The sequence below is a fragment of the Dreissena polymorpha genome, chromosome 14 (assembly GCF_020536995.1).
Source record: "Dreissena polymorpha isolate Duluth1 chromosome 14, UMN_Dpol_1.0, whole genome shotgun sequence".
Lineage (NCBI taxonomy): Eukaryota > Metazoa > Mollusca > Bivalvia > Myida > Dreissenidae > Dreissena > Dreissena polymorpha.
In genome coordinates, this window is record NC_068368.1 from 66,602,214 (window position 1) to 66,628,229 (window position 26,016).

The 26,016-nt window shown below is 35.2% G+C and overlaps 1 protein-coding gene and 1 long non-coding RNA gene across 12 annotated transcripts in view; one reads left to right on the top strand and one right to left on the bottom strand.

Annotated features, from left to right (window-relative positions):
- The window catches only part of LOC127858464 (neurofascin-like), a 254,106-nt gene that overhangs the window by 15,544 nt on the left and 212,546 nt on the right, over nt 1–26,016 (top strand). The gene's annotated exons all lie outside the window — the stretch shown is intronic.
- LOC127858470 (uncharacterized) lies at nt 20,871–22,126 on the bottom strand. Its single transcript, XR_008038946.1, has 3 exons — nt 22,084–22,126; nt 21,501–21,623; nt 20,871–21,118 (listed from the first exon to the last, which is right to left on the bottom strand). It is a non-coding gene; the product is annotated as an uncharacterized LOC127858470 (long non-coding RNA).

Genomic DNA, 26,016 nt, shown 5'->3' on the forward strand with positions numbered 1-26,016 from the left:
GTCTAGATGATATGTAGGTCAAGTTCAAATATGGGTCATGCCGGGTCAAAAACTAGGTCACGAGGTTACTTAGTGCATTTCAAGCATTTAGCATGGTGTCCGCTCTCTAATTGAAGTAGTTTTCATCTGATCTTCACCTAATTTGGTCAGAAGTTGTGTCTAGATGATATGTAGGTCAAGTTCGAACATGGGTCATGCCGGGTCAAAAACGAGGTCACATAGTGCATTTCAAGCATTAAGCATGTTGTCCGCTCTTTAATTGAAGTAGTTTTCATCTGATCTTCACCAAATTTAGTCAGATGTTACATCTAAGTGATATCTAGGTCAAGTTCAAATATGGGTCATGCCGGGTCAATAACTAGGTCTTGAGGACACTTTCAAGCATTGAGCATGGTGTCCAAAACCTTCGAACGGGCGTATCTTGTGACAGTTTGGCACTCTTGTTTGTGAGTTTTGGTATGTTGGTTTTTTGTGAGTTTTGGTATGTTGGTTTTTTTGGGGGTTTTGGTATGTTGGTTTTTTGTGAGTTTTGGTATGTTGGTTTTTGTGAGTTTTTTCTGTGTTTAACTCAGTTTTAACCAAGTTGGTAAAAAAACCCACTTTAAACACAGAAAAAACCAACATACCAAAACTCACAAAAAACCAACATACCGAAACTCACAAAAAACCAACATACCAAAACTCACAAAAAACCAACTTACCAAAGCCCACATTTATGTAACAAGTGAGTTTTTTCTGTGTTTTACTCAGTTTTAACCAAGTTGGTAAAAATACCCACTTTAAACACAGAAAAAACCAACTTACCAAAACTCGCAAAAAACCAACATACCGAAACTCACAAAAAACCAACTTACCAAAACTCACAAAAAACCAACTTACCAAAGCCCACATTTATGTAACAAGTGAGTTTTTTCTGTGTTTAACTCAGTTTTAACCAAGTTGGTAAAAATACCCACTTTAAACACAGAAAAAACCAACTTACCAAAACTCACAAAAACCAACATACCAAAACCCACTAAAAACCAACTGCCAATACCGCTTGGTTTAACACGGATAAAACTCGTGTTTAACTCGAGTTTTACACACTTATTTGGGAAGGGTAGTTTTGAGAAGAATACTTGTCAGTTGATGAAAGCCGAGGTATGCTTATAATTGTGAATTACGAAACGTAACAATTTTATACAAAAGTTAAAATTATTGTTGACAGCCTCTGAACTTTATAATTAGGTTTAGTTCAGTATAAAAGGAAATCATATTGTATTGAAATATCAAAATGTTTGACTGTTCCTTTATCATTTGAGTATCATTTGAACAGCAGCAACAACATAATGATAAAAATAGTTATTTTGATCAAACCCATACATTATGGCTTGTCAACTTCGCATGACCTTAAATTAAAATTAATTCTCCTGAAATACATGTCATAATTTTTCTCTCACAGTTATTATCATACATGACAAAAACTTTAATGTAACTTTTGTTCACGCCAGGCAGGTTTTCTATAGACTGTCATACAAGTTCCCTCACTGCTGCAAGTTTCAATACATGCAAAGCAAATGCTGCAATAGACTATTCATGAATCATTATTATCCTAACAGAAAAGGCTGCATTGATCTTCTTGTACAAATATTGAACATTTGCATATTTGCTTTTTTTGGTTTATGTCTGCAAATTCAATTTACAAAATTGTCATGCAAAATGAGATGAATTAAACCTTCTAAATTAGAATTGCTCGATGGTGTAGCAAGTGAAAATATTTTTGGGGTGGTAATACATTTTTTAATTAAATAAAAAATTGAATCATGAATAATCAGGGACGACACTTTTTGCTTTTATGATATTTTTCTTTTCAAGAAAGTCTCTTCTAAGCTAAAATCCAGTTTAGGCGGTAAGTGTCGTCCCTGATTAGCCTGTGTGGACTCACTGCAAAGGCTAATCTGGGACAATACTTAACCCATTAATGCCTAGTGGACTCTCCCATCCTTCTAAATTGGATCAATTTATTTCCAAAATTAGGGATGTCTAGTATATTTATTTCTATATTAAACAATATTTCGTACAGAAATTCCATTATGTAAACAGCGCAGACCATGATGAGAAGCCGCATCATGCAGCGTCTCATCTGGGTCTAAGCTGTTTGCAAAGGCCTTTTTTCTAGGCGCTAGGCGTAAATGGGTTAATGCACATGCATTAAATCCCTTTATCACAAAGCAAAGCTCAATTAGATACGCAGATGCAGCCAGAGCTGGTTAACCTGGGCATTGTTGTTGCTGGTTGATCATTCATTTTGTAGAAACAAAGATCTGCCAAGTAAAATTTTAAAGAAAATGGCTAGACATGCCAGTAATTTTGAGGTTCAATTTCGGAAGAATGTTCAAGCATTAAAATCGTACAGAAGTGCATGATGGACAGACAGTTTAATGGCATAGATCAACCCATGAGTCACGATCTGAGAAAATGGGGTTAAATGCGTGTGCATTAGGCGGTGTTCCAGATATAGCCTCTACAGTCTGCCCACCCAGGCTTATCAGGGATGACACTGTCAGCATAAACTTAATTTTCCTTAAGAGGAGACTCCATTGAAACAAAACAAACTGTGAAGGTGGAAAGTTTCGTCCTTGATTAAGCCTCTGTACACTGCACAGGCTAATCTGGCACTTGTAAGACTTTATGCAAATGCATGATTAACCCCCTCTTCACAGAAGGTCAGGCTCCAAATACAAAAAGATGTCTCTGTTATCTGACATATATGTAGGAATTTGACAATATTATCATATTTTAAGGCTACTTTTTACTGTTCACACGAAAACATCATTGTAGTGTTCTTTTCACACTGGGATCTTAGCATTTACTGATGTTAATTAAGAGCACAAGTAATAATAGAAACAGCAGTGAATCAGCAGTATCCAGGTAAATAGACAGATATGGTTTATGACCTTGCATGTGTGACATACACTATTCATACTGGGGGGACTAGGATAGAAATAGTGATGGTGTAGGTTTATTGCTGTTTTATTGCAGAACTCATTTTCTGGCCATTGCATTATGACAGTTGCCAAGTTCAAGAGATTTGTCAGCTATTTTATGTGTTTTCTTGTGTTTGTAAACTTTTTTATGTGCTTCGGTATATTATATGTACCATTATAGTCTATATGGACCTATTTACCCCAGTTTTATGTGCTTAGGTATATTATATATACCATTATGTCTATATGGACATATTTTCCCCAGTAATAAATTAGTTTCATCAAATGAATTAGTTGATGAAATAGAGTCAGTCTCCATCGAATGACACAGATCATCAAAAAAATTTAAGAGAATAATTTAAAGTGTCAAAATTTGGCCCCAATACCCAGCCAAAAGTATGTATTTTCTGTTTCATTTCTTTTCACTTAATAAATTTTTAGATGCTATTCCAGCATTGCAGGTGGTCATTTAGAATGACGTTATATCCATTATCTAGGCTAAGATAGATTCTGGGTCATGTGCGTTCAATTATCATGTCAGCAGGTCAAATCATAAAAAAACATAACCTTGTTGCCGTTGTAGAGGCCACATTTATGACTCAACCTTGATAAATCTTGGTCAAAATGTTTTTCTTCTGAAAATCTAGGCTGAGTTCAAACCTGGGTCACTTGCATTAAAAACAAGGTCCGGTCAATTCTGAGGAAACCTTTTTACCACTGTATAGGCCACATTTATGACTCAATCCTGGTTAAGTATAGTCAGTAGGTTTATCTTGACAATATGAAGGCCATGTTTGAATCTGGGTTGAGTAGGGTCAAAGTTGCACCTTGAACTCAGTTGAGCGCTCCATGGCCATCATGGCCCTCTTGTTATGGTTGGGTGTGTATTAGCCATGATCTGTGAATAGTCCATATCATGCTGGGAAATTTGTCGTCTGCTAAAATGTTGTCTGCTATATTTCTAAAATTAGCATTTTCTTCGATTTTTTTCGAAGAATAATATCAGAATAGCAAACAGTCTGGATCCTGATGAGACGCCACGTTTTGTGGCGTCTCATCTGGATCCAAACTGTTTGCAAAGGCCTTCAAAATCCGGTTCCAGGGCTCAAAGGGATAGTGGGTTAAATGCTGCATGTGCGTAAAGTGTTGTCCCAGACAACATTTTCCGCTTAAACTGGATTTTTACTAAGTAGAGAATCATTTAAACGAAAAATATCATAAAAGCTGAAAGTGTTGTCCCTAATCTGGGACAACACTACGCACATGCATTAAACCCCCTTTTCACAGAGCATGACTATTATGTTAAAACAATACTAATACTCTAACAAAGAAGCATCATTTATCTGACTTCTTTAGAAACTTTAATGGCAGGTGTTGCATGATCTGGTGTAAAAAGTAAACAATGGATGGGGATGTGGCCCATGTAATAATATTCACATTTGATAGGTCCTGACAAACATCCAAGAAAAAAAGAATAATTGACATGTTTAATAATATTGCTTGATATATTTCCCTTTTGCCTTCATTCATTTAAAGTTTTTAAGAGTTTTTCTTTCCTTAGTCTGTTCATATTAATAATATATTCATTTTGTATTATGTAATTGGCAACCTGGGGTTTTGAACAAAGTTGGGAAATAAGGATATTAGATTGGGTTATGGCAGGTGGCAGTTGGGTGGCATCAAACAGTTGGTGTCCAGGCAACATCTTTAGTTTGCATGGACCAATTTTACTGATTTTACTGTAAAATATTGATATGGCAAGCTTGTATGTAGCTTTAGTATGGGATTGTATTTGGAGCATGACTTGGTAAGGTCAGTGTTAATAAAGAAGAAAACGGATGCAAGGCTTGACACTAACTTCTACATATTGGTGTCCACAGGGAACCCTGCCTATTAAAACTAGAGCAAAATCCCAGGAAAAACTGCATGGTGTCCCTCACACAAATTTAGGGGTCTCTGGTTGCACAGGTAGATGAAATTATAATTGTAAATTTGTGCACTTTTAAGTATGGAAGTTTGTAATGCATTAAAGTTAATTCATCTGTTTTGGTAATTTCTTTCTCATGATGATGATGATAAATTTTGCTAACATACACTATAACAAACAGACAATATACACAAACTGAGTAAGCTTTCAGTCTAAAAATATATAAACTAATACTAAGAGTATATAATCAACACATGCCAAAATGTATAGCTTAAGTATTCATGATTTTCTCAAAATGTTATTTTGTTCCCTTTATAACAGGGACCTTTGCCTTATTTTGTTTCATGATAATGAAATACTTTGTTAACAAAAAGGTTACAAGGAATTGCTGCCTGTACCACACAATTGTAGGCTACAACAAGTAGCTGACTATTTATTTAACCAGGTTAGGGGGCCATTTATTTCTGTTGATTTCCTTAATCTGTATAGTAATATTTGCTCTAGGGTTTCACTACAACCAGACACTGAAAATATTCAACAGGATTAGAGATAAAATTGACAGCTAAATGAATGCAGACCTGTGTAATTAAAATGACAGCGTTCCCCTCCCACATACCACAGTTTATGATTAATTGAAATTTCACAATCTACATGTACTTTAAGTAGGACAGTATACCTGATCAGTTTATATATTTAAATTATGCTCTGACAGATGCATAATAAGTTAAGTTTAACCCATTTATGCTTAGCGTCTAGAAAACAGGCCTTGGCAAACAGCATGATGCGGCATCTCATCAGGGTAGACTGCGCTGTTTGCTTTAAGGAATTCCTGTAAGAAATATTCTTAATATAGAAATAAATATACTAGACATCCCTAATTTAGGAAATAAATTGATCCAATTCAAAAGGATGGGAGAGTCCAATAGGCATAAATGGGTTAAATGTGTGGCTTGCTATGGAAAAACAGGACTTAATGCACATACGTTTATTAGTGTGATGCCAGATTAGCTTGTGCAGTTGCTGTTATGAATTTTTGTGTTAATTAATCAAGTTTTCTGTGAACAAAAATTCAGTTATGGTGGGAAGTGTTATCCCTGATTATCCTTTGCCGACTGCACAGGTAAATCAGAGGTGACACTTGGTGCATGCACAGCCAGGTTTTCTACAGAGCGCGGCTTATTTGTATAACATGCTTTCAATAGTTTTTTTTCTCAGCATGCAAACTACCTGTGATGGGGAGAGTGTTTATAAAAGCTATTATGTTGCAATTAAAAGTGCTTTAACCAGGATGATTAGTCACGCACTGTTGCACTGACTGCATCAGGAGCTTCATTTGTACCATGTGCTGACTGGGGGTGTTTGTTTGCAGAAAGACATCAAGCATGAAGTATAGATTACAGAATGATTTAAAAATGAAACTGGTAATGTGCTTTTGTCAGTATTTCAGTCCCCTTAATATGGCATGTCGATTTTCTGAAACATTTTTTGAGCCACATGATTTTTAACTGGGCTAAATGCATGTGTGTAAAGTGTGTTCCCAGTAAAGCCTGTGTGGACTGCACAGGCTAATCAGGGAAAACACTTGGGGCACACACATTAAGCCCAGTTTTCACAGAATGACGCTGCTTTGAACATTTGCGCCAATAGAATTCAGAAAATCTGTTGCACATTCTAATATGAGCCTTGTTATTGGCTGGTTTCAAACTGGAATTTGCACCTTGATTGACAGTGTTGGACGGCTGTCAGTCATTTACTTACAATTTGCCAATTGTACCTACCAAGCTTTTGTTTTGCATGAAAGAATGCAACAATAAATGCCAGACAGATGTAGTTGTTTAGCAGTCAATCTGTGTCTGTTAGGTATGAAAATATCTGTCAAGAATATACATTGTATGTGCTGTCAGAAATGCTTGGTTTGCTTGCCACCAGGAGGATGAGACAAATAAAAGTTGTTCAAAAATGTTGTAACTGATCTTTTTATGCCCCTCCCCTGCCAAACGTTTTAGAACTGTTATATAAAATTTCTAGAATTGTACTGGAACAAATGACTAGAAGTGATCTGGAATCATCCTTAAAAGGGTCTAGAATGATTTAAGAACAGTTGTTGAAATTGTTAAATGAGAATAATTTGTAGTACAAACAGTTCTAAAACAGTTCTGAGGGTTTGTTCTAGAACAATTCTTGAACCATTGTTCTAAAACTATTCCCAGGTTTTTTTAATCTATTTTAGGGAAATGGCCTGGCCTCTTTTGAGGGGGAAAAAATTGCGCGAAACGCCGGATTTGGGGGGGAAAAATCACACGAAACGCCGGATTTTGGGGGAAATTGAGGAAAGTCTTAAATAATCAATTAAGCATATTTTACTGTTTTTAAAACAAATTAAAGGAAACAGAAAATTTAATTATGCAATATTTTTCTATTTTCTACACTGGATTAGGTTAACTTATAAAGGTTTAAAAAAAAAAAAAAAAATTTTTTGGAGGGGAAAATGAAATCTAGGGGAAAATTTACCAGCTGAGGGGAACAAAAAATCGGAGGGGAAAGGGCCAATTTTCGGCGGGTCACAAAGAAGGAAAAGAAACGCTGCTATTCCAGAATGGTTCTTGTATGAATTTACACAACTGTTTTAGAACAATTGTTCTAGAAATTATTTTCATTTAACGTTCAATAACTGTTAATTTCTAAGAAATACAAGTAGATTTTCAGTATTATTACAGAACAGTTTTAGTCAGTGTGTTCCAGTAGAATTCTAGAAATGTTTAAGAACAGTTCCGAAGGTTTGCTTTATGTAAGTCTGGAACAATTGTTCTAGAACACTTTTAGGACTTTGTTCCCCTCAGAACTTGTAACTGAGAACTAATTCATCAGGAATAACCCGATTACCTTGGCCCAACTGGTGGGATGATTGTGACAAATATTAAATATAATTATATAAGAAAATATATAAACTTTATTTAACTACAACAATATACTTCAAATAGTTACACAATTAGAAAATAAGTATACTAATGTTCACACCAACATTATATATAAACAATAAGTATAATAAATCTAAGAAAGTACATTTTAAAGGGAGGTAATATCACACTGTTACACATATTTATTTTAAATATGTAGAACAATTGTAGGCCTTGGTTCTAGACCTGTTCTATATGTTTTCTTATTCCCCATTAGAACTTTTGTAGAACTTACTAATTTGAAATTGAAGTCATAGTATCTTTGTCTGAATAAGTTTATTTTAAATATGTAGAACAATTGTAGACCTTGGTTCCAGACATGTTCTATATGTGTTTTGATTCCCCATTAGAACTTTTGTAGAACTTACTGGTTCTTTAAGAGTTCTAAATGTGTTCTAGAACTACATTTTAGAACATTTTAAGAAATTTCTTGAACTTATTTTGTCCTTGAAATGTTCTAAAAATGTTCTTGTATATTATTGGGACAGTTTCAGAAGTAAGCCTTGTTCCACAAATGTTCTGGAATTTTTCTAGAAAACTGTTCTGGAACAATTCCAGAACATAAATTCTAGAATGTGAATATGGAATGTTCTAGAACTATTCTTGATGTTCTAGAACAGTTCCAGAACCGTTCCAATTTCTAGATCAAATTTTCGCAGGGGCTGGATCTGATCAATAGATTTAGTTTTTGGCCTGTCTGTCTGTCTGTATCTCATGGAGCTGCACATTTGGAGTGGTGAAAAGTCAATATCATTGTAATTCTCTTTCCTAAAACTTTAACCTTCATTAAAGTTTGGTCATAACGAAACTGGCATGTTTTTTGTTTTTTCCTACAGAGCGGTTCGAGCGGTATGACATTTTTTTCGTACTCTAAATCATTTTAACAACTTAAGGCGTTTTGGTTAACCAGTTAATAACCGGTTAATAACCGGTTGGCTAACCGGTTATTACCAGTTATGGAAAAGTTAAACCAGCTAATGATTTTTGTATCCTCTTGCATCCCTACTTTAATGGAAATTTGTCCGCACAAATTAGTAATGAGGGATGACTCCTTACGCTTTTGGGGTATTTTCCGTGTAAAAAATAGCTTTCTTTAAAATAAAAATCCAGTTTAGACTAAAAGTGTTATTTCTGATTAGGATTACAAATGGCACAGGCTTATCTGGGACAACATGATTTAAGCCCAGTTTTCCCAGAATAAGGCTCTTGTATAAACTGCCTTCAAACTTCTTAGCAAGATTCTGCTGTCATCTTGTTTTGCCCTCTTGAAAACTGATCCACCTGATATCAGACTGAATCTTAATAAACAGTAAGACTGGCATGGACTTTTCTACAGAATGTTGCTAAGAAATGTGTCATGATAGTTATCTGTTAATGAACAGGACCTGTTTGTTTTAATTACAGAACACTTTGCCAGCAATTCTGGCTGATATCAGGGTGTAGCCTTGTCAGGTCATACCACTTGCCTTCTGTTTCACTTTGTGTTCATTCTGTCACATTTGGGTAGATAACCATGATTGGACAGGCAGAAGTTATCTACTGCTGCTATGCCAGACTAAATAAAACATATGTCAACTCTTAAACCCCTGTCAGGTAAGGGTCAGCGCAATCTAGAAAAATGCAGAACCAAATATGTGCATAGTACAATGGCAAAAATCCTGGTAGCAACACAATGTTCTGGGCATTACAAATTTGTGTATCTCATTAATACTCCAGCAAAAGCCAGGGCTTTATGTATGATTTAGTCGCTGAGTATTTAAAACAAAAGAGCACAGTGTTCAAGATAAGTAGGCCTTAGCAGCACCATGTTTTATTCACCATTTTGGGAATAAGGCCAGGGTCCTTAGGATGGGGAAAAATTGTGTCATTTTGACCAGAATCTGTGTTGTTGTTTTTTTTCCATACAAATACTTTAAACTAAGAATTTAAGTGTTTAAAATTTTATACTTAATAAGGTTCAAAGTTTCAACTTAAACCCCAAAACTTGCCCCCCCCCCCCTCCCCCCTACAGAAAACATGCATCAAGAGGGTTGTGGTTGTCCCTACCATACATAGGTTTAATGGCTTTCTCTTAAATGTCAGTGCATCTTTGGTGATTATAGAGAGTTTTGCGAAGAGCTCATCAATCATCAGTTGTAATCAATATAATGTGATTATACCTTTTAAGGAATTGTTCGTTCCAAGGAAATCTCTCAGTAACAAAAATCTAGTCTTGGCGGAAAGTGTTGTCATGAGAAACCTAAAATTACAGACTGCACAGGCTAATATGGGAAGATACATTATGCACATGTATTAAGCCCCATGTTCTTAGTGTGAGGCTCAAATTCTTTGAAGGAAAAGAATGATACATCACTTGATGTTGGCTTGTCTTTTAAATATTTTTGAAAATTCACAAACAGAATAATGATTTTATTAATTTTTTTTTAAATGACTGAAATTTATCACTTTTAATTGGATGAATATGGGAGTTAAGCTATTTTATTAAGATTACTTAATTAAGTAAATACTGTATGATGTACATTTTCTTGGTTTACTATTTTCTTCCGTATATATATCTGACAAGTCTTTTAATTTTACCACTTTAAAACAAATGTGAAACCTGATATTTTGTTGTCCTAATAACTTGAAAGATTAATCATTGTACTTCCAAATATGGTGTCGCTGTCTTTTCTTTGTGATCAGCATTCATTAAAAAAGCAGTGTGTTGACTGGAATGTAGCCCAAGCCTTTTGACTCCAATAATTGGCTAAGCCTATTGTGGGGAAATGAACCATTGCTGTTTTAGATGCCAGTCACCATGTGAGGGGGTTTTAATTATAGAGCACAAAGTCTATGATTTGAAAAAAATAAGGCAAAACTACTACAACAGGTCATTTGAGGTTAGAACACACTATTAGTTTAAGATGTCAAACAAACTATTTGTGGCAGGTGGAAAATTGGGTCTAATTATTCTGGGACATGAGAGATGGTTTATTTGATAAGTTGATGTGGATAGGGTTGATTCACATGGCTGTAAACAAGTTGAGTACCTTGAGCTGAGGTAGACTAACAGCCGGATGTTTAAAGGCACCTATTCTTGCAGTGACACACTCCTGTGTTATGATATACCTGGGATTGACTTGGTGGTATTGGGCTCAGTGGAGTTATTATTGCTCACAGTGTCTGTGTCCGCATTTGAGAAACCTTGGTGGATTTGTATTTCATTTGTTGTGATAATATACAACAATATAAGGATAAGCTTAACTACTGTTTGTGATTGAAAATAATAATTAGATTGGATTTATTACTGATATATTATTTATAGGTAATTTTATATAAGTTTTATGTTGTTATTGTTTGAACAAAAAACTTTGCTGAGGTAAACACTATATGTATAGTTTATATGATTGGAAATAATGAGGATGGACAATTATCATTGATGGAGATATGATAACCAGAAAAACAGGTCATTGTCCTTTCTTTTTGTAATTTATCAAGCCTGGCAACCCCGATCATTATATTATTCTACGCCTTACCTGATATATTACATAGAGATATTGCAGTAATTTGTTATAATATATAAATGTGTGGAGTTTAATGTTTGGGTGGTCAATGCCACTGTGATACATGAACAGGAAATGGATCTCTAGAAACACAAGGGGTTACTTCTGTTTAAAGATAATGAGCAATTTACATTATGACCAGTTAATCCATGTTTGCCATAAAAAGCACAATCACTTGTACCTTTCAAAGTAGTTGTATTTTGAATGTTATTGTTGTTAAAAGGAATGAATAATAAAAAAAATAAATAAAAAACCACAGCCAGCTTGTTGCATATGTCTTTGCAATATTTGTTTAACAAATTAAGACATCTACATTTAAGTCACATTATAAGAATACTAGTGTTTAAATTTTATATTTTTGGGTTAGCACTGAAACTGTTGCACTCGGACACCAAGTAATAACTTTGTAATCTGGCAAATGAAGATACTTTTATTGATAAAAATCCACCCCAGTTTTATTCTACGAAATCTGATCAGCTGTAGCATGTTTAAAATAGATAAATGTGATGATATAATGGTATGTTATGTGCCAGTATGTTATTATTGCTCAATGCAGTGATAAGACACATACAACAGGTATGTTAATAGCTGATATGCTTAATAGTTAATTTTAAATGTAAGAAGATTTCCATGACCAGTTGTTGTAAACTCAGGGATTCAATACCCTTTATAATGAATTTGATATTGTTATGCTTGAGGCCCAAAATAACTCATAACTAGCTACTAACTGGTGTTGATGAAGTTTTTAATAGGCTAAATTAAAGATGTTGTTAATATAATTTAGCTCTGTTTTGGGAAAACTGAGCTTAATGCATGACGGCTTTTACGATTTTTTGTTAAAGTAAAGAAGCCCTAAACGTAAATCAATTTTGGCCGGAAAGTTGATGGCCCTGGTTCGCTAGTGCTGACTGCACAAGCTAATCTGGGACAGTAAATTAGGCATAGGCATAAAACCTGTTTTTTTTAGGACGGGATGCTGACCTTTATATTAGAGAAATGAAACAATGAGTGTCCTAACCAATGCAGCAAGAAATGCCAAACCTTAGAGTATATAGGATAGCAAACACTATTTCTCATAAACTTGCACATTGAATATGTATGAAATCATGATAAAATCAAAGGAATTTTCTAATAAATGGTATTTCCAGTGCGTTTTTTGTTGTTCAAACTTGGGGCCAGTATTATTTTATTTTAAACCTATTTATTTTAGCTCGATTGCATCAAATGCCCCAGGCTTATAGAAACACTCTCAAGTCTATTTCCTGGGCCTATAACCCGTACTTGGTGTCTTTGGGAAAGATCTAGAGAACGCTGCCCGAGTGGGAATCGAACCTGTGTCCTCCCGATCGCTAGGCGGACACCTAATCCTTTACGCCACTGCAAACTTAGACCGGTATGAGGCCGCATTCCCAATGGAAAAAAGTATATATTTTTCCCAAATGGGAATTTTTTTAGATCTCAACATTTAGTTTATCTCTCAGCCACCTATTTCATATTGAAAACACTTTTTTATTCTCAATTTTAAAGTAATTTTGTAAGCGAAACAACAACATGTAAGGGCAATTTCACAATTTTAGGAAAAAACATAGCACTTTTTACCAATCCAAAGGGACCCGGACCCATTCCCAAAATGGTGAAAAAATGCACTGATTTCCTAGTCAGTAAACAACTCATTGTAATTTTGATGGGTGTGTAGTAAACAATTAAGTTAAAGCCCTGATGTGGGTCAATTCCTTACATAAGAATTCCTATAAACTATTTTTGACTAACTCACTTAAACAACTACAAAAAATGTGTTTCTTAAATAACTTGTGCGAACATTTTTTATTATATTAAAAACAAGTGTCACATAAGGAAAACAACATTGTATACTGCCTGCTGTGGAATTAAAATTTGTAATTTGTCAGTGACAGAGTATGATACACAGACTGTCAGGCTTCAAATATCAATTTACTGAAATTGTAGACATTAATAATAAATGAACATTTTTGTATTCTTTAGTAGGACAATAAATACAAAAGAAATAAGTTTGTACCCAGGAATCTTTGAAAAATGTTCCTTTTTAGTCTATTGTTTAATTTGTTTTTTCATTGTTACTATGAATGTATTCTTTCCCAAGAGTTTGTTTTTCAAATATTCAATGCTAAAAAGAGTTACCTAAATGAAGTTTTTTTCACAGACAGGGTAGTTTAACAAGAAGAACATCCTTATGAATAAAATCCAGTCGTTTGAAAAGTATGTTATCTTGAGCATTGAAACTATCTAAGATAAGACAGTTAAGAATCATGGTGGATGTTATGAGGTCACATAAACCATCCTATTACTTAGCTGATTAATGTATTGGCATGTTAGTTGATACTGGCTTCCTTCATGACAATAATGAATTGTGGGACTGAGGACAGCAGGGATGTAACCCATGCTGGTTTGACTAGATAGGATTTCATGCAATGTATTAGATGTATGTATTATTCAGAAGTGTATTTGCTATCAAATCACAGTGTTTGTTATTCAATGTTTATGAATTGGAAAATCCTACCAAAGGGACCATTGTAACAGAATGGACATGAAACCTTTCAGACTTTGAAGCAAAGTGAAAATGGCTATGTGCAAACAGCATAAAACCAGAACAGCCTGCAAGTAATTCTAAGTCTGTTCAGGTTTTATGCTGTTTGCTGCTCATCAGTATCTAAGGTTTGGAGTTGAAGCCTTAAAAACTTGAATCAAGTAAGAAAGGTCTCAAAATCAATTTAACTTTTTAAGGGACTACACATGCGTGAAAATATGTATCTAAGTGGTAAAGGGTTAAGGAGGGGTTGTGCGGCAGTTGTGTTGATTTTGTTCCCCAAAAAAGATGTGTTTGATTATTTTTATGCTCCTCGAAATAAATTTCGGCAGAGCATATAGTTGCTAGGGCTGCAACAATATACCGGTATATCGGTATATATCGCAATACGCAATCCGCATATTGTATTGCGATATGATTTTCATCATACCGGTACGAAAATTTTACAAAAATTCATTCACATTTCGTCCAGAAAAGCCATCCGAAATAATGATAAAAAGGTAAACAAAACAAAGCAGTGTAAATTATTTTTTACGTAAAAAAAGCATTCTAAAAAGTGTATTATACGGAGTAGCGTTGTTACATGGGAGCATTCATTCGATGCTTTTGAACAGATTATCGTTGAATTAATTGCGCACAGCTGTAAATGTTTCGTTCGATTCTGATTTGAGCATTATTTGTAATCCGAATTTCGGAAACACGCTTCCAAATTTGAATGCTAACGCGACAATAAAAAATTATAGCGTCAAATAAAAAGTGCTTTATCCTTTGTCTCAATAAAAAGCGCGCGAAAATTATACAGACATGTAGAACGTCGCATGGAAAGTATGGGTGTATTTTGTGTTGTATAAAAACGGGAACATCACGTCAGCTGAATTACGCGTGTTCAGTGGGAAAAACGCCCCGGTTGGACGTTATTTCATCACATCTTTAAATAGTAACAATTGCAAAAAATTGTATTTGATACTTAAGAAAATTTGCAAATGTTTGTGTTTCTTATTATTCTTGAGCACATTTATAGTAAATATTTACCAGAATTTGCTTTAAAATTGGAATTTATGGGATTATTGGGTAATTGGCAAGTTATAATTTTGTTACAAGTTAGCAATATATTGCGATATATTGCAATACGGGTTTTTGAACTGACAATATATTGCAATACGGTTTTTGGCGTATTGTTGCAGCACTAATAGTTGCCAGTTTGTCCTTCCTTCCTAACTAACTTGCTTACTTCCTTACTTCCGTCACACTTTTGCTACTGTTTCTCATAATGCCTTCAATACTTTACCAATCGCTTTCATATTTGGCATGTAGGTACCTTGCATGGACCTCTACCTTTTGATGAGGTTTGAGGTCAATGGGGTTAAGGTCAAGGTCACCAAGGCTAATAATAGACTTGTGTCTGTCACACTTTTGCTACCGTTTCTCATAGCACAGTCAATACTTTACCAATCGCTTTCATATTTGTCATAAAGGTACCTTGCATGGACCTCTACCTTTTGTTGAGGTCACTGGGGTCAAGGTCAAAGTCACCAAGGCTAATAATAGTTTTTTTTGGTGGTTATTAACACATAGATTGACAAAGCCCATCATCGGGGAGCATCCATCAGTTTGACTGATATTTTTGTTTTCTATTTATATTCTTTATAATCATTATTATATGATATATACTAATAATAAAGTCTGTCTGTTATAGTTTTATACCTATTTGAGCCCACTAAGTCAAAGACAGTGGAGCTGGATGAAATATGACTGTCCCTGCGCCTCTTTGGATATTGTAACTGATAATGAAAACATAGTGTGTGTAATGATTAATGGTAATCGGGCTGACATACTAATTATTATTGCCTGATGAAGTTTTTCTGTTTCATGCAGGCTGCCCATAAAGTAGTTTTTGTAACCCAAGGGACAGCGTTTGGTAGACCATATGGTGGAATGGAGCAACTTACAACATGTACTGTTGGCTCCAAAAAACTGTCCGACTATGTGTGTAGATAATTATTATGTTATTTTGATAGCATGGTTATGGCTGCTGAACCATTCATTCAATTAGATTGGCTTCTGGAATTCCATATTGTCACATTTCGGTAGCAAAAAGAGTTAGTGTTTTAGGATATGGGTAATTGTTTTTGCCTTGTTCTGGGATAACTGGGCTTATTAATTATGCATGTGTTAAGTGTCATCCCAGATAAGGCTGTGCAGTCAGCACTGGCTTATAAAGGACTTTTACGGATTTGCAAGGTTACATATGCTCTCCTAGACAAAAATCCAGTTAATGCGGAGAGTGTTGTCCCTGATTAGCCTGTGCGGACTGCACAGGCTAATCAGGGACAACCTACTCACATGCATTAAGCCCAGTTTTCCCAGAACGTAGCACATTTATGGGGAGACCAGTGGTGGACAACACTTTTTGCTTTTATGGTATTTGTCGTTTAAAGCCCCGTCACACCGGACTGGCGTCCTTACGGTGATCTAAGACTGTGTTTCTGGAAATTTCTGATTGTCGTAGTAAGGATGCCAATGACTTAATCGGTATGAATGCTGTTTTTATGCTCCCGGAGGGCATATAGTTATTGGACTGTCCGTCTGTTTGTCTTTCCGTCACACTTTGCGTATAGGTTTCAAAAAATGCTCATAACTTCTATGTCCCTTGAGATGTAACCTTCATATTTGGTATGCATATGGATATGGACAAGGCCTTTCCATACGCACACAAATTAAAACCCCTGTGACCTTGAAGTTGAACTTAGGGTCCGCGTTAAGGTTTCGAAATCTGTGTTTAGGTTTCGAAAAATGCTCATAACTTCTATGTCCCTTGAGATATAACCTTCATATTTGGTATGCATGTGTATATGGACACGGCCTTTCCTTACGCACACAAATTTTGACCCCTGTGACCTTGACCTTTAACTTAGGGTCCGTGTTAAGATTTCAAAATCTGCGTTTAGGTTTCGTAAATAGCTCATAACTTCTATCAAGCGTTTAATAGGCAAAGGGGGCATAAGTCATCCTATGGTGACAGCTCTTGTTCACTTTCCCTTCACACCTGAGCGTCCTGGTTTATGGCGTTCTGTGCGTCCTCACGGCGTCCTTAATACGTCCCTAAAGACGCGCTGGGGTCGCAGTAGGAACGCCATAGTAGTAGTAGGGTCGCAATAGACACTGTAAGGACTCAATGAAGTCGCCGTAAGGACGCCATAGTCATTCTGAGGATGCAATAGACGTGCAAAGGACGTTCTAAAGTCACAATAAGGTCGCTGTACGTTCGCCTTGCAGTCGATTATCATTTTCTGTGGGTTTGAGCGACGACGTCCATGGCGACCATACAGCAACCCTACCGCGTCCCTACTATGACTTTTGCGTCCTTAAAAGAATGCCATAAAAACGCCGGATGTCGGCGACCACTTTGAACATGTTCAAAGTGATTGCCTTGGGCTAGCGTCCTGAGCAATTTTCAGCATCTTCACTGCGTCCTCTTGCGTCCTTGCTGCGTTCCTCCGGCATCTATGGCGTCCTCACTGTGACATGGGTCGCTGTAAGGACGCAGTAAGGATGCCAGTCCGGTGTGACGGGGGTATTAAAGGAAGTTTCTTCTTGGTGAAAATCTATTCTGGAATGACACTTTACACACAGTCGTTAAGGCAGAGCAAAGCTTGTTTGCATAAGAGAATTGCAAGTTCGTTTGTGACTGCACTTGGTCTGTTGTAGAGTAACATATGATTCCATTGTTGTGTTTTTAGGGGTAAATGATTCATAGTAGTTTGTTGTTGTTATTGTTTATATCAATGTTGGAACCAAATGTTAAGTTATACATTGTGTACATTTAAAAAAATTTATGCAGTGCCTGCCTGTCAATTGTAACAATTTTGGAAATCTTCTTTGTGTAATTGGGGTCTAATTACTATTGAATTGTATGGTTGTTAATACTCTGGATATTAAATGCATGATTTTGTAAGGTCAGCTGGTGATATACACCATCTGAGATACTGTTAAGTAAATTAATGGCAGGATAATAATTATTCTCCTTCAAAACAAAAATAAGAACTTAATTGCAAACTATTTTAATGAAATGTAACACTAGATGTTTCAGATTTGTATTATTACTTGCAATTAGTATGATCTAACAAGCAGTGATTTTTAGCGTGGCTGTTTTCGGATAAAACCCGAGGTATTGTCATAGCCAGCTCGTCGTCAGCAGTCCGCCGTAGGCCTCGTGCCAAAACCTTAACATTGGCTCTAAAATCAAAGTGCTTCCACCTACAACTTTGAAACTTCATATGTAGATGCACCTTACTGAGTTCTACACGCCACACCCATTACTAGGTCAAAGGTCAAGGTCACTGTGACCTCAAATACAAAACTTTAACATAGGCTCTAAAATCAAAGTGCTGAATCCACCTACAACTTTGAAACTTCATATGTAGATGCACCTTGATGAGTACTACACGCCACAACCATTTTTGTATCACCAGGTCAAAGGTCAAGGTCACTGTGACCTTTAATATAAAACTTTTACATAAACCTTAGCATTGTCTCTAAAATCAAAGTGCTTCCACCTACAACTTTGAAACTTCATATGTAGATGCCCCTTGATGATTTCTACACGCCACACCCACTTTAGGGTCACTAGGCCAAAGGTCAAGGTCACTGTGTGACCTCTAATATAAAACTTTGACATAAACCTTAACATTCGCTCTAAAATCAAAGTGCTTCCACCTTCAACTTTGAAACTTCAAATGTACATGCACCTTGATGAGTTCTACATGCCACACCCATTTTTTGGTCACTAGGTCAAAGGTCAAGGTCACTGTGACCTCTAATATAAAACTTTAACATAGGCTCTAAAATCAAAGTGCTTCCATCTACAACTTTGAAACTTCATAATTATGTAGATGCACCTTGATGAGTACTACACGCCACACCCAATTTTAGGTCACTAGGTCAAAGGTCAAGGTCACTGTGACCTCTAAATAAAAAATAATATTTTTTTTTAAGCTTTCGCAGATGAACGTTGGCACCCGTTATGCGGTGCTCTTGTTGTATTTTGATCTTTCTTGTTCTTTATTTTAGGCTTTCTTTTTCTTCTTTAATGTCTTTTTACACTAATAATAAGTAGAACATTGCATAAGAAATGTGTATTTTAAAGTCATTTATACTCTTTGTTACTGAACCATTATGCACGCTACATGTAGATACAATTTTGGATGTTTTTGAAGGATCCAATAGTGCAGAAATCTATTATAAATTCTCTGTGGAATACTAATTGCTGTGTAGGATGCAGTGAAGTGAATGTCAGATGTAAATTGAGGTGCTTTGTAGTCGATGATGAAAACATCATGAAAGACTGATTGTGAAATGGGGGAAACTCGTGAAGGGAAAGGGAAAAAAACTTGCACACCAACCAGCATAATTGTTTTATGTTACTGTTTTCCTGTTTTCTACTATTATGCTTTTGAATTTTTATGCCCCCGGATCGAAAGATCGGGGGTATATTGTTTTTAGCCTGTCTGTCTGTCTGTCATTCATTTATTCATTGTGTGTGTCCCAAAACTTTAACCTTGGTTAAAGTTTGATAACTTTTGCAATATTGAAGATAGCAACTTCATATTTGGCATGCATGTGTATCTCACAGAGCTGCAAATATTGAGTGGTGAAAAGTCAAGGTCACGGTCATCCTTTACGGTCAAATATCATTGTATTTTTCTTTCCTAAAACTTTAACCTTCATTTAAGTTTTGTCATAACGTTTTGAATATTGAAGATAGCAACTTGATATTTGGCATGCATGTGTACACTACGCGACCCGTGATTTTTGCCTAATTTGCGAAGTCAAGGCGGGCATTTTGCTTTTTGGGTGGAAAATCACCGCGATTTCACGTAACTCGTCACTCTGACGTCGCGCGAGAGCAAGATAATCTTCGCGCTAAATCCCCTGAATGTTGTGGTGATTCGCCGCAATTTGCCGTGATCGCAGTGACAACGATGACTCGCCAATTCATGCATAGAAACCGAATCGTATCGATAACTTTATACATGTACATAACGCTTCTAATGTTCACTATTATCCGATAATCCAACATCAAAAAAATAATCTTGAACATTTATGTCGGTAAATATGTTTGAGAATTTCATTAAAACAACCATATGACTACGCCATTTTTCCGAAGTGTAAAGAGTACAGCGCATTATGTGGGACACAGCTTTAATTGGACGAGCGTATTTAAATTTAGATTGAAACAAAACGATCTACAAAAAAACGTTTTATTGCGTCATAGGCCTTCATGTAAAAAACGTTTACCTTCTGGAAATTGTGCTATTAATGCATAATATTATCAAAACAATTTTTTCACACGTAAAGAGTTGTAACAAATTAATATACAATTTAAAACAAATATACCATAAGTATAAATGTTCCGTTAAATTCCCAAATGAGAATAAAAATTTATAATCCGAAACACACTTCCGATGTTTTAATGTTAACACGACGTTTACAACCCCTGCGAAGATTATTAGAACTGTTCTATAACATTTCTAGAACTGTACTGGAACTAATGACTAGAAGTGTTCTGGAATCATCCTTAAAATGCTCTAGAACGATTTAGAACAGTTGTTGAACGTTAAATGAGAATAATTTCTAGAACAATTTGTTCTGAAACAGTTCTGAAGGTGTGTTCTAGAACAATTCTTGAACTATTGTTCTAGAACTATTCCAGAATTTTTCTTGAATAAATTTCCAGAACTGTTATAGAATTGTTCTAGAAATTTTTCTCATTTAACGTTCAACAACTGTTCTAGAACAATTCTTGAACTATCGTTCTAGAACTATTCCAGAATTTTTCTTGAATAAATTTCCAGAACTGTTCTAGAATTGTCTTAGAAATTTTTTCTCATTTAACGTTCAACAACTGTCCCAGAATAATTCTAGAACATTTTCAGTATGATTACAGAACAGTTCTAGCCGGTGTGTTCCAGTACAATTCTAGAAATGTTTAGAACAGTTTCGAAGGGTTGCTTCAAATAAGTCTGGAACAAATGTTCTAAAACAGTTCTGAAAATGTCCGTAAACAGTTCTTTTCAATCTCTTCGGAAGCATCTGATGGGATCAGGCTCTTCTGTGTACAAGCAACTTGTCACGAGGCTCTGTAGGTGTTTGAGCACTTTGCTCTGAAATCATTTAGATAACAAATGTAGTCACATCTTAAACTAAACAAGAAGTCTAAATGATCCAGCTGGACAGTATTACAAATATAGACATAACGTCTTTTTATTTAGTCAATATTGAGTGTACTTATTATCAAAGTATTCAAAGAAATTATTACACATTTGATCACAACATTAGTATTTTCAAATTGAGAATGCTTCAATACAGCAAACCTTGTAAGTAAACTGGTGATGGATAACACAATTTGACATTCAGCACCAACTTAAATACGAACGCAATATATTCAAGACACTGTTGCAGGTTTTTATGATTTGAACGCATTAAATACTGGATTTTATATACTTCTAAGGGATTAAAATAAAAAGTATTAGACAACCAACATACTACTGAGATTTTGCTTTGCAGCATTGTTCGTCAGGTCAATCTCTTCGGAGGCATCTGATGGGATCATGCTCCTCTTTACAGGCAACTTATCACGAGGCTCTGTTGGTGTTTGATCACTGAACTCTAAAATCATTTATGAAATGTGTTGAAAACCAAACTTGAGCATTGTGTCATGCGATCATGAATACTTTGTTTTAGTCCATCAAATTTCACATTTGGAAATTCTGGCTAGTCTTGAGTAGTTACCCATACAAACAATTAGCTAATGTTATCGAACGTTTGTTCATCAGATTTTTTTTTCAAAAAAATTCACTCACCCCTGGCTAGTGAGTGAATGTGAAATTGGATAACTGTGAACAATGTGTTCATGTTTCATTTATAACAGGGAAAAAATCATATATCTATAGGCAGTGTTGACCAACTGATAAAAAAATACTTAAAATAACACTTATTCAATGGAGGAAAATTGAATTTCTTGAGTCTCATTCAAGTGTCCAACTCACATTCATAAATATTAAAGCCTGTAATTTTGGACTGCCTGCCTGTCACTGAACTGTGAACATGCCTTGAAAATAATACCTACCTTGAGTTTTTTTCCTATCTTAAGTTGCCTCGAAAGCATGCTTAGCGGTCGCTTTGCTTGCTTTAAGAGAAACCTCGTCATCTGTAATCAACAGTATATACAAATTTTAATATTATTATTATGATAATATATTTATTTACAAGATTATTTTTCGTTATCCGAAAATATGATTGCCCAAACCTGTACTATTTACAACAAATTGTTTAACAATGATCAGGAAGACCCCTTAACTTGAATATTGATTTATTTCAATACTTTGTGTTTTTATCAACACACAGTGTTATAAACAGTAAGTGAAATATACTTGCTCTACGGCGATTGAAATATGGACATTTTTTAGGGGACATTGTTAACCGAGACACCGCCTCGTCAAATAGGTCCGCGTTGAGCGAACTGAAATATCATTTTGCGGTTAATTCTCCGGCAGGACTTTATTAACATTAGTGACGAGGCGGGCTTAATGCTTTCAGTCATAAAAAAGTGTTCACCCCATTCAAGAACCTTTTAGATTGGTACCAAAAAGTTTGGCTATCAAACGAATTTACTTACGATGGATTTCACTGATCACCGCATCGTATGTTTGTTTTTGGTAAGTGGCTTTGATGAGATCTCCCTCCTGGTAGTGAGCAACATCTATTTTGGGTGCGACTACATTTTGTGGTTCGATAAAGCTCATAACGCGATTGAACAAGAAAAGAACGTCTGCCATTTAAAAAAAGCGCGCTTATATGCACCCGACTGTTTTTCGTTAATGCTGCTCCGCTGACATTCTACGTAAATAAAATAAAAAACCAGTCAGCTCTGTTTTGTGAATTTTGGCCAATGAAATTATCCATTACATTTGGGGTTAGGCTGGGTAGATTTTCAGAGACCCGTATGATGCGGTGCTGAAATACGCTTTGGAATTTAATTTTCCAACTTAAAATTAATCCCTCCTTACTAAATTCATATCTTCATGTTAAGTAAAATGACACATCGAAAGGAAAACCATCTTCATGTATCGGAAAATGGTAAGTACCAGTGCTTGATATGTGATAAAGAATAATCAACCAGACAGAGAGTTCTTACGATGCTGTCCGGTAATCTTGCGCAGTTAAGGGTCAATTGGTTTAAAAACATGTTCTTTTATAAATTGGCAACATAATATCTAAATTTATTATGAAAATTATAAGTTCAAGTGCTTATTAACACAAAAATATCTGATTAATTCAGTGAAGAATTGTCCGATTTGATTTCAAAACAAACATGACTCACCTCATTTTCAAACTATCACAGTGTCCGGTAATCTTGCGCACTTTGTATAATGACCTCGTTTAGGCAAAATTGTAGACATATGGTGTCCAATTATTGATAAAAAAACATTCCAGAAAAATATTTAAAAAATCAGTTTGCAAAACCATTGAAATTAAATGTGGATTTCTAGTGCAGTTTTTGTTCACTACAAATAAAAAAAAATATAATCACTAATAATAGTGGACAATTACAACAATGTAATAAAATAGTACCGGTATGCGTGAAAAAAAATGCATAACAGGTTTGATACCACGATCATGCTTCCATAGTGTACAGAAAATATCAAAACTAGGCCATTACGCATGCGGAGATCATACCAAATTGGTTTGACAGAATGGCGGGAAATGATGACTATGTCGTCTGATGCGATATATTTTCATGGCAAAAAATACCATAACTGATCGGATATTGTGCAATGGAATGCTTAATTACACGTTGGATTTATGAATTCTTAATTTAAAGTATGAAAACGCTAAAGACTGCAGGGAATTTGTGATTCATTTTGAATTTTTCGTAAGAAGGCCAGTGTTTACGATGTATAGGGATGGCGCAACCGGTGTATAAATGTAATGATCGAATTTAATTTTGCATGGAATACGTAACTTTTAAATCCGTTAATTCTTTAAAATGTGAAATTCCATCTTTCATCACTTAAAAGAAAACCATTCGTCGTCTGCGAGATTCGCAAATGCGAAGTGCGCAAGATTACCGGACGCGCAAGATTACCGGACTTAACTGTACACATCGAAACACGGGTTAAGTAAGTCAACGTGTATTGTGGGTCGAACACTATTCTTAATACAGCTGTTATTACAATTCATAAATGGTCCATTTGCTGAAGGGCGAGTATAAGGCAAATGGACGCATTTTTTTCTGTTTTATAACTGGTTATCATTTTTTTAAACCACATAAACACCAATGCTTATTTTTTTGAAGATTACACTGCAAGTTAGGCAAGTGATTTCAGTATTTAACAATGCTCAATGTTTACATTGAAAGTCTCATTGCACGCAACTTCAGGCTGGGATTATAGACCTGTGATGCTCACTAAAATAACTTCTTGAGGCCCGGGAATAGTTTATTATGAGACTTTAATCTATCGATGACTACAAGAAGACGAGACTTGGCAAAACATTAAATAATCTAAAAATTTGTGAAATTAACATTAATAAAATGCAAGAGTAAAATGGCATTGGTCACCTTTACACCCATGTATTCTGGAATGCCTGACTGAATAAGGTAAATTACTGAAATTTTAAGAAAAGCATATTTCTAAAACATCATTACAGAAGAAAACACTTTGTTTACATAAAACGAAAAAACAAGTATTATTTTGTCCAAATTATGTTGCCTTCCAGAAGTAGTTTCACACTTGGTAGTGTGGCTCACACATGAGGTAGAATGGCCGTGGTAACTACTTGGGAGGCAAAACAACTAGGGGAAAGGAAACTACTTGGGAGCAAAACAACCTGATACTGTACAGAATTTAATTTTGTTTGAACATGTTGATTTTTGTAAACCACAATCATTTGCTTGTGAATTAAGTTTCTGTAATTATAAACCTGTTAATGAGTTAAAGAGTTTATATTTGTTTCAAAATATACATTCATATGTCTTTTTTCCAGGTCCACTGAAGCGTGTGAAGAAACTGTATTTTGATGATGAAACACTTCCAGTGCCACATTCTACGCACTATTGGAGACAGACTACACAAATAAACTACACAAATATCTGAATAATGTTATGAAAAAGATGGATGAAATCCACCTATTACAGTTACCAGAAGCTCCTGTAGTTAGTCACCTAATTCCAGTTTAGTTCGTTGAGATTCTTGTGATGGTGAATGTTGAGGAACTCTGTGAAGTCCTAGTGTTTTAATTGACACAAGATTACATGCAAATTCAGAAGACACTAAGTATGCAGAATTCCGAACAGATACAGTAATTTTTTTTTTAAATAATGTGTAATTTGGTGACAAATTATGGTCAGTTATATACATGTATATGTATGTGTGTAGCAGAAGATTTTGTTAGGACTTAAAGGAGAAGTACTTTTTGGTATTTCAGGGATAATTTTCTCCAGTTCTCCATAAAAGCTTATGTTTGGATACTCATTAGGAGTGCCTCGTAACATTGTTTCTAGTGAGTACCCACATAATGTTTTAGGATTAGAAATAAGACAAAGTATCCCAGACCTATCAACAAACACTCCTTAACATTAGTCCTCTGTTTGTGTATGATATATATATATCTCATGATATGACAGCAATATCTTGCAGACACCACAGCAAGCAAAGTTTCAATGTGAAAATTGTTTTGAAATATAATTTGAAAGAAGTCAAATTATCATTGTCTGAACTAGTTTATTTTAAATATGTAGAACAATTGTAGGACAATTGTAGACTTTGGTTCTAGACCTGTTCTATATGTGTTCTTATTCCCCATTAGAATGTTTGTAGAACTTACTGGTTCATAAAGAGTTCTAAATGTGTTCTAGAACTACAGTTTAGAACATTTTTAGAAATTTCTTGAACTTATTTTGTTCTAGAAATGTTCTAAAAATGTTCTTGTGTATTATTGGAACAGTTTCAGAACTAAGCCTTGTTCCACAAATGTCTGGAATTATTCTAGAAAACAGTTC